This window comes from Panthera onca, chromosome C1 (assembly GCF_046562875.1).
Source record: "Panthera onca isolate mPanOnc1 chromosome C1, mPanOnc1 haplotype 2, whole genome shotgun sequence".
NCBI lineage: Eukaryota > Metazoa > Chordata > Mammalia > Carnivora > Felidae > Panthera > Panthera onca.
Genome location: NC_138346.1, coordinates 33,411,540 through 33,420,809, shown reverse-complemented (window position 1 = coordinate 33,420,809; position 9,270 = coordinate 33,411,540).

Sequence of the window (9,270 nt, the reverse complement as noted above, 5' to 3'; positions counted from 1 at the left end):
TGAATTCCCTCAACTTTTTTTGCCTGGGAAACTTTTATCTATCCTTCTATTCTGAATGATAGCCTTGCTGGATAGAGTATTCTTTGTTTCAGGGTTTTTTTCTTTCAGCACTTTGAATATATCATGCCACTCATAGCCTGTGAAGTTTCTCCTGAAAAATCAGCTGATAGCCTTTTGGGGTTTCCCTTGCATGTAACTTTCCTCTTGTTGGTTTTGAAATTCTCTCTTTATTGCTATTTGCATTTTAAATACTATATGTCTTGGTGCAGACCTCCTTGGGTTGATTTTATTGGGGGCTCTCTGTGACTCCTAGATCTAGATTTCTGTTTCCTTCCACAGATTCAGGAAGTTTTCAGCTATTATTTCTTTAAATAAATTTTCTGCCCCCTGTTCTCTTTCTTCTCCTTCTGGGATCCCTGTAGTGTGAATGTTATTACACTTCATGGTGTTGCTGAGTTCCCTTAGTCTGTTTTCATTATTTATTATTTTTTTCTCCCTCCTGTTCAGCTCTATTGCTTTCTATTACTTTGTCTTCCAGATCACTGATCCCTTCTTCTGCTTCCTCTAGTCCACTATTTATTCCATGTAGTGTGTGTTTAATTTCAGTTATTGAGTTCTTCATCTCCGATTGGTCCCTTTTTATGTCGTCTATCTCTTTGTTGAAGATCTCACTGAGATCTTCCACTCCGTCCCCAAGTCCAGTGAGTATCTTTACGACCATTACTTTCAATTCTCTATCAGACATATTACTTATCTCTGTTTTGTTTAGCTCTCTTGCTGTGATTTTGCCCTGTTCTTTCATTTGGAACATATTCCTCTGTCTCTTCATTTTGCCTAACTCTCTGTGTCTGTTTCTTTGTGTTAGGAAAGTCAGCTGTGTCTCCTGCTCTTAAAAGTAGTGGCCTTCTGAATAAGAGGTTCTATAGTGCACTGCAGTACAATGTCTCATGTTCACCAGAACCCTGGGCTTTAGGGGTATCTGCTATGTGTGTTGCATATGCCATACTGTTATGGCTGAGCTGTGTTTGCTTTCAGTCCAGTCATCTCCAATGGCTCTCTTTGCCTGTTGTGGGTAGGGCTTAGTCCCTGTGTTGTTAGTGAGCCAGTTTGGGGCCACCTTTGGCTTGAGTTGAGTCAGACCAGGTATTTTCCAAAGATGAATAGCACTGAACTACATGGTGATTTCCTTGTGTCTTCCCCTGAGAAGTTTTCATTGGTGGGTGATGCCTGCAGTCAGACCCAATGTCTGCTCCCAGTCCACTGCTGGGGCCAGAGCTGGACTGGTATTGTGACTATCTTCCCCTCTCTCCAGGACAGGAGTCACTTTGGAGTAGTTCTACCCTCTGTTGGAGCTGTTTGCATACTGCCAGGCTTGTGGCACTGTCCTGGATCAGCTCTGGCCAAGGGATTATTGGAGGGGAGGTCTACAAAAGAATGTGGGGATGGGGAGTGGGGTGCCCATCCATGCTGATCTGCTGCAGGAGGGGACCTACAGCCACTTGGGAAAATTCCTGCCAAGGCCAGCCAAGTTGGAGGGGAAAGATCCATTAAAGGGCAGGCAGGTGAGTGCTGCTAGCAAGCTATGTGGAGAATGTGCTGCTGTACTGGTTCCAGCAGGTATCTGTGTATCTAGGCTGGGTGGGGGCAGGGCAGGGAAATGGCACTTGCCAGCTCTTTTATTCTTAGAGAAGCCTCCCAATTATCCCTGTCCCTCATGCTTGAAGATTAGTAAATAAATCTTCTTCTCATATACCCAAGACATTTTTCAAACTGCTGCATCTATGCTGTATCTCAGTGGGGCTGTTTGTTGTGCAGTTTCTTTAAGGGCAGAGACTCAGTTTCTTATTGCCCTTTGGCTCTCTCAGGTGTTAAGCCCCACTGATTCTAAGAACTCACAAGGTTAGGCCCCTCTCATTTTCAAAGCCAAATGTTATGGAGATTCACCTTCCCAGTGCAGGTCCCCCATGCCTGGGGTACCTGTTGTGGGGTTTTGCTCCTCTCCTCTCTCCACACCGACCATGTCCCTCCCTCCTGTGGACAGTCCTGTGGGTCATTTTTATTACTGACTGGGTCTCTACCCTTATGATGTGGCCTCTTTTCTACATTTAGCTGTGGAGAGAATCTGTTCTGTCAGTCATCAGGTCATTTTCTGGGTTATTTATACTGATGTGGTTGTTCTCTAGTTGTATCTATGAAATGAGATGAGCTTAGTGTCTTCCTACTTAACTGTCTTCCCTGGAAGTCCCTTAGGTAACAGTTCTTTATCAGATATGTCTTTGCAAATATTTCTTCCCAGTCTGTGGCTTGTCTTCTCATGTTCTTGATTAGCTTTCAGTTTTATCTCTTCAAACCACTGTTTCATGTTTCATTTTAATTCAGTCAAATATGGAAATCTTTTGTATTGTAATAGGCTTTCTTTTCCTTTTAAAAAATTAGTGTATTTTGGAGTGCCTAAGTGGCCCAGTCGGTTAAGCGTGATTAAGTGGTTCAGGCCATGATCTTATAGGTTGGGAGTTTGAGCCCTTCATTGAGCTCTGTGCTGACAGCTCAGAGCCTGGAGCCTGCTTCAGATTCTGTGTCTCTCTCTCTATCTGCCCCTCCCCCACTCATGCTCTGTCTCTGTCTCTGTCTCTCTCTCTCTCTCTCTCTCAAAAATAAATAAACAAAAAAAATTTTTAATGAATATATTTTATTATTATAAAAGCAGTATGTATTCCTAATGGAAAATTTGAAAAACACGTAATTAGGAAATAGAGGAAAAACCTGTGAAAAACTCTGGCACCTGGAAGACTAGTGGCCTTGGGAGTATCTGGAAACCACACCCTTGTCCTGGGCAATTTGACAATACATGTCAGAAGCCTAAAAAAGATACCCACCCTTTGACCCAACAGTCCTTGCTTAGACTTGTATTCCAAGAAAATAATTGGACATGTGCCCAGAGAGTTAAATACAAGGATGTTCTTAATTGGAAAAAATTAGAAACAACCTATATCAGTTTGCTAGGGTTGCCATAACAAAGCACCACAGACTGAGTGGCTTAAACAACATAAATTTATTTCTCACAATTCTGGAGATTAGATTCCAAGATCAACGTAACAGCAAGTGAGTCTTCTCTGTTTGGCTTCTAGATGGCCATTTTCTCCCTGTGTCTTCATATGGTCTTCATTTTACATATATCTGTGTCCAAATGTCCTCTTCTTATAAGGGGATGAGTCCTACTGGATTAGGGCCCAACCTAATGACCTCATTTTAACTTAATTACCCCTTTAAAATCTAAATTCTAAATAAAATCACATTCTGAGAAAGTGGGTGTTAGGACTTCAACATATAAAGTTTAGGGGGATGTGATTCGGTCCATCACAAAACCTAATCCAAGAATTTGGAATTAGTTAAATAAAGCATGATGCATTCACACAATGGTATATCCATACATTTTAGTTCATGTATGAATTTTTAACTGCCATTAAAAATAGCTCTAGAAATTTATATGGCATAGAAAGAATTTCATGATATATGTTGGTCAATGAAGATAACTGGCTACAAAATAATATAGGTAATATGATCCATATTCTTTCTATGTGAAATAAACATACAAATGCACAGAAAAATAGCTGAAAAAGTTTAATATTAATTACATTTGGGGGATAATATGGATGGTTTTCTTTGTTTTATTTCTGTTTACTTACTTGTTGCTTAACTGTGCATTTATTTTATTTTATTTTTTATTATATTTTTTAAAGTTTGTTTTTATTTTTGTTTTTTTGTTTTACAGAGAAAGAGAGTGTGTGAGCAGTGGGAAGGGCAGAGAGAAAGGGAGAGAGAATCCCAAGTAGGCTCTGTGCTGTCAGTGCAAGCCCAACATGGGGATTGATCTCGCAAACTATGAGATCATGATCTGAGCTTACATAAAGACTCAGATACTCAGTCAACTAAGCCACCCAGGGGCCCCACTTAACTGTGCATTAAGGTTTTTTTCCACAATAAGTTTGTGCAATATTTTAAAAGAACCCCCCCCCCCATGACACAAACACCTACCGGGCCCACCAAAAAATAGAAGGGGAAAACATACCCTATGCCTAAGCATTTTTTTAGATAATAATTCACCGCCATGGAGTTGTTCTGTAGCCATTTCTGTTTTCCTGTTCCTAAGCTGAGCTTTAGTGGGATATGAAAGCTTGCTGTTTCTATTTGCCCCTATATAGTAATGGTTTGCTCATTTAATGTGCAGTGAAGTGCTCAGTGTACTTTATTCTTTTTTGGAGGTTATTTGGAAAGGTTTTTGCCTAATCATAAGGCATCACTGAAGCCAGTGATATTATGAGTAGATGATTCATCTTGGTTTAGGGCTTATGATCAGATGGCTCTGGACTCTATTTTCAAATTTATAGAGAAGATTTTAAAAAATGAAGTGGGTTCCCAAAAAGAGAGGAGGGTGAATATGTTCAGAGTCCTGAGCTCTGTGATTTTTAGCTTAGGAGGCAGAAGATACCGATTCACCTCATTCATGGGAGAATAAACTATAGTCATTTTCTTCTAAAATCTGTTATTTTTTTCAGAGGCTGAGCGTACTACTCCAATTATTTTTTTCTAGGCCTGCTCCTCATCCCCACCCCGCTGCCCATCCCGCTTCTGTAGCTTGGGTAATTTACACACAAAATAGGTAATGTTTTAATAAAAAGACAACACCTAAGTTAAGACATCAAGTAATTTGAGACTACCTGTATACATGATTCCACATGTTAAGCTTTCACTCTGCATAATATACCTATATGGCCATGAAAATTTTTGGTGAACTGAAATGTAGCTACTCCCCTGGTTATTACATGGAGTAGTGATGGATTTAGCATCACGAAACTTGTACAAGCATGTGGTATACAACAAGAGCAGAACTCAAAAATTAAGTCTTATAATAAAGAAGATATCTTATATTGAGCACCTTGTTTATACCTCTGACAAGTATTTAAAAAAAATTTTTTTATGTTTATTTTTGAAGGAGAGAGAGACAGAGTGTGAGTGGGGGAGGGGCAGAGAGAGAGGGAGACACAGAATCTGAAGCAGGCTCCAGGCTCCGAGCTGCCAGCACAGAGCCCGGCGCAGGGCTTGAATCCACAAACTGCGAGATCATGACCTGAGCCGAAGTCGGACACCCAACCGACTGAGCCACCCAGGCGCCCCAATACCTCTGACAAGTCTTAACAATACCTCTAGAATTAAGAATCCTCTCCCGAGGCACATATTTTATAGATCACTTCTTGCCCTCACCTTATCATACAAACAGAAATGCTTTTGTTGATTTGTCCATTTTCAGAGCAGAGTAATGAGCATGCACTTCAGATTCCTAGCATTTTGCTTTGATCCAGAATAAAATTTGATTAAATGACTGTTTAGATCTATTATTTACACCACTGTCAGTGAGTAGCTTGGATTACAGTGTCTGACCTCCATGCTTCTAGGCAGTAAGTATGAATTAGGAATACTCTTTAGGTGGGTTCTTGCAAGGACCCGTTAGCCCTTACTACCTTGTAATGCCTGGGAGTTGAACATGTAAGAAGGGAAAGAAACCAGGAAGTTGCCTACCAACGTGTTACTGTCAAAACCCTCCTGAATAGGCTGGATTTTGTTTGATCTTTGATCAGACCCAGATAATACTTAGATAAGAGATTATCTGTGAATACAGGGTCTTATAGGTCTTTCCCCTAGACTGTCAGCTCCTCAAGAGTATGGGCCATGTCTTCTTTGTCTTGGGAGTTGTAGGCCTGGCATAGAACAAGCACGTAATAAATATCTGTTTGACTTAATTAAAAATCAACCACCTACTTACTCATCACCTTCATTTTATATATACTGTTCTTTTACTAACCTGGGATATGATAAAATCCTATTAGTATCATGAAACTTTGAATACTGTTCTAATATTATTTTAAATTTTGGAGATGAATGACACATCTGAAGCTAATGTAACATTGTGTGTCAACTGTACTCCAAATTAAAAAAATAAACAAAAATTTTTTAAGCAGACTCCATGCCCAACGTGGGGCTTGAACTCGACAACTCCAAGAATACAAGTCTCATGTTCTATCGATTGAGCCGGTGAGGTGCCCCAAATACATATTTTTTACAAACATTAAAGATGAGGGGCACCTGGGTGGCTCAGTCTGTTAAACATTTGACTTCGATTCAGGTTGTGATCTCATGGTTCATGAATTTGACCCCATGTCGGGCTCTGTGCTAACAGCTCAGAGCCTGGAGCCTGCTTCAGATTCTGTCTCCCTCTTTCTCTGCCCTTCTCTGGTTCACCCTCTGTCGCTCTCTCTCTCAAAAATAAATAAACATTAAAAAAAAAAAGTTAGAGATGAAAGAGGTCTTATAGATAATTTACTGTAGAATGCCTTTATTTCATAAATGGGAAACTGAAGTCTAAAGAGGTTAAATGACTTTTCAAAGCTGGTTAGTGGCAGAGATAAAGCCAGGAGAATCCAGGTCCTCCTGGCTCCCAGTTTGCTATTAAATACCCCTTAGCCACTAAGGAGACTGGTTATACACTTTTGTTTTGGTTTTTCTATCTTTTTTTTTTTCTGTCTCTCATCACATTTTTTCCCCCTCCCACTTAGACATGAGATCAACATGCAAATCATAGAACTTGGAAGTTTTTAGAAAAACTGGAAGTTTTAGAAATACTGCGTTGTGGCCCAGTAACAACACAAACTTCATCTTTCTGGAAAGATATTATGTTTACTCATGTTCTCTGGGCAGCAGCTGACTGTGAAAGCTTTGCCCAAGTGCAGATATCTTTACTGTTCAGTGGATGTACTTTGCACTGGAATGTCAGGAGACTTGATCTTTCATCTTGGCTCTATCACCACTCCTGTGGCCTTGGGAAGGTTAATTTTCCTCAGTTCCTCATTTTATAAAACATAGAACCTGAACCATATGAACTCTAAAATCCTATGATCCTACCTGTTTCCACTTCTGATTTATAAACAATTAAAATTTTTTTCTACATTTAAAGTAAAAGCCACACCTAAGCCCCATGGAATTTGATCATGCTTACATTTTTACGAGAATGTTGACAGACCTTCTCTGATCTGTTTGGTGTAACTGAATGATTTAATTTTCATTTCAATGGCTTCAATTATTATCTTCCATTTGTCATTCTACCAAAGGAGTAATTGACACAATGGTTAAAGTTGTTCTATGACTCAGTTCCTTTGAGTTCTATTTCAAGCATTACTTTGAAACCTCTAAACCTCCTCTTCTAGCTATCACTTATCTGGAGTTACATGGTATCCATGGATCCTGTCTTTTTTGCTTCTAGTAGAGTTGGGGGAAAGGGCATAGTGTCTCCTCAGGATCAGAGATCCAGGGAGGGGCCTGGAAGAGGGAACATTAAGAATAAGGGGGAAAGCTGCCACGTTGCTGACTCTACTACAGTGGGTGACAAAGAGTTAGTTGCAACCTGACTCCTCTTCCCACCGTGGGGTTACTGGCTTTGTGTTGTCTTGGTAAAGTCCCCTAGACATATCATCCCAGCCTATCCCTTGCCTTCTTCTACTTACATGTCTACATGCCCAGGAAAGGAGAATCAAGAGATCAGTTTTCTGGCTGCCGTTGAAAGGATGCCCTGTTTGTCAGAGGCAAGTGGCCTGACTTATCCTGAAAATTACCCTGATGTGCAAAGCTGCAGAATGCATAGCTATTTGTTACCTGCACTTAAAGGAACATAAGGCCCAGTGTCGCATTACTTTGTTTGCCTCTAACAGACCTTTCTCTTTTTCCATCAACTCTTTCACACCATCAATCACTCAATAGCATTTATGAAACCCTCCCCTTAAGAATGAAGCAAAGTTAGGAAGGAAGAGAAACCATGATCTCTGGCCTTGAGAACTAAAACAATGCCGAGAGGTCTGAGAATGCATGAAAACACTAAGTACTATAGAAACAAGTACAAATGAAGTAATGGAGAGTATTTCCAGATATGTTTAGGAGTTAACTGGCATGATCAAGCCTGGGTGAAGTTAATCAGAGAAGGCCTCTAGCTTCTTAGAAGAATAATCACTGCAAATTTAATTGAATATATTAACATACTCACCTAGAAAACCCAGGGACAATTTTACAAAGGATTTAAATAATTAAAGGGGCACCTGGGTGGCTCAGTCAGTTAAGCCTCCCACTTCGGCTCAGGTCATGATCTCACAGTTCATGAGTTCAAGCCCTGCATCGGGCTCTGTGCTGACAGCTCAGAGCCTGAAGCCTGTTTTGGATTCTGCGTCTCCTTCTCTCTCTGCCCCTCCCCCACACTTGCTCTCTCTCTCTCTCTCTCTCTCTCTCTCTCTTTCTCTCTCTCTCTCAAAAATAAACATTCAGGGGCGCCTGGGTGGCGCAGTCGGTTAAGTGTCCGACTTCAGCCAGGTCACGATCTCGCGGTCTGTGAGTTCGAGCCCCGCGTCAGGCTCTGGGCTGATGGCTCGGAGCCTGGAGCCTGTTTCCGATTCTGTGTCTCCCTCTCTCTCTGCCCCTCCCCAATTCATGCTCTGTCTCTCTCTGTCCCAAAAATAAATAAAAAACGTTGAAAAAAAAATTTAAAAAAAAAAAATAAATAAACATTCAAAAAATTTTAAATAAATAATTAAAGAAAGGCCCACCAGTCATATTCCAGAGAATACAAAAGACACAAATGAAAAAAAAAATCACATAGCAAGCTATGTGAGAAGGGCTTGAATAGAGAGTGAATGGAGAAGCTAAATAAGCAATTTGTAGAAATATAGTTGAATGCCAAGCTAATAGGATCTGATAAAGTTTGGAATGGGGAGTCAATGAAGTTTCTTGAGAATGGAAATGGCATGTGAAATGATCTAAGGAAGATGAATCTTCCTGCTGTATATAAACTAACTAGAAAAGTTAGTGGCAAGACCCAGGTTAGGGCTGCAGCTGTAGGTTTGGACAATAATAGCCAACACTCACTGATTGCTTTCTTTTTTTTATTTTTTAAAAATTTTATTTATTTATTTTGAGAGAGAGAGCACAAGCAGGTGAGGGGCAAAGAGAAGGAGAGACAGTATCTCAAGCAGGCTCTGTATCACCACCATAGAGCCTGACACGGGGCTCAAACTCAAAAACCATGAGATCATGACCAGACCTGAGATCAAAAGTCGGATGCCTAACTGACTGCACCACCCAGGTGCTGTCACTGATGGCTTTCTATGTGCTGGTCACAGGGCTGAGGGCTTGTCACACAAATTAATGAGTTCTAACTTCAACAGAACTATATGA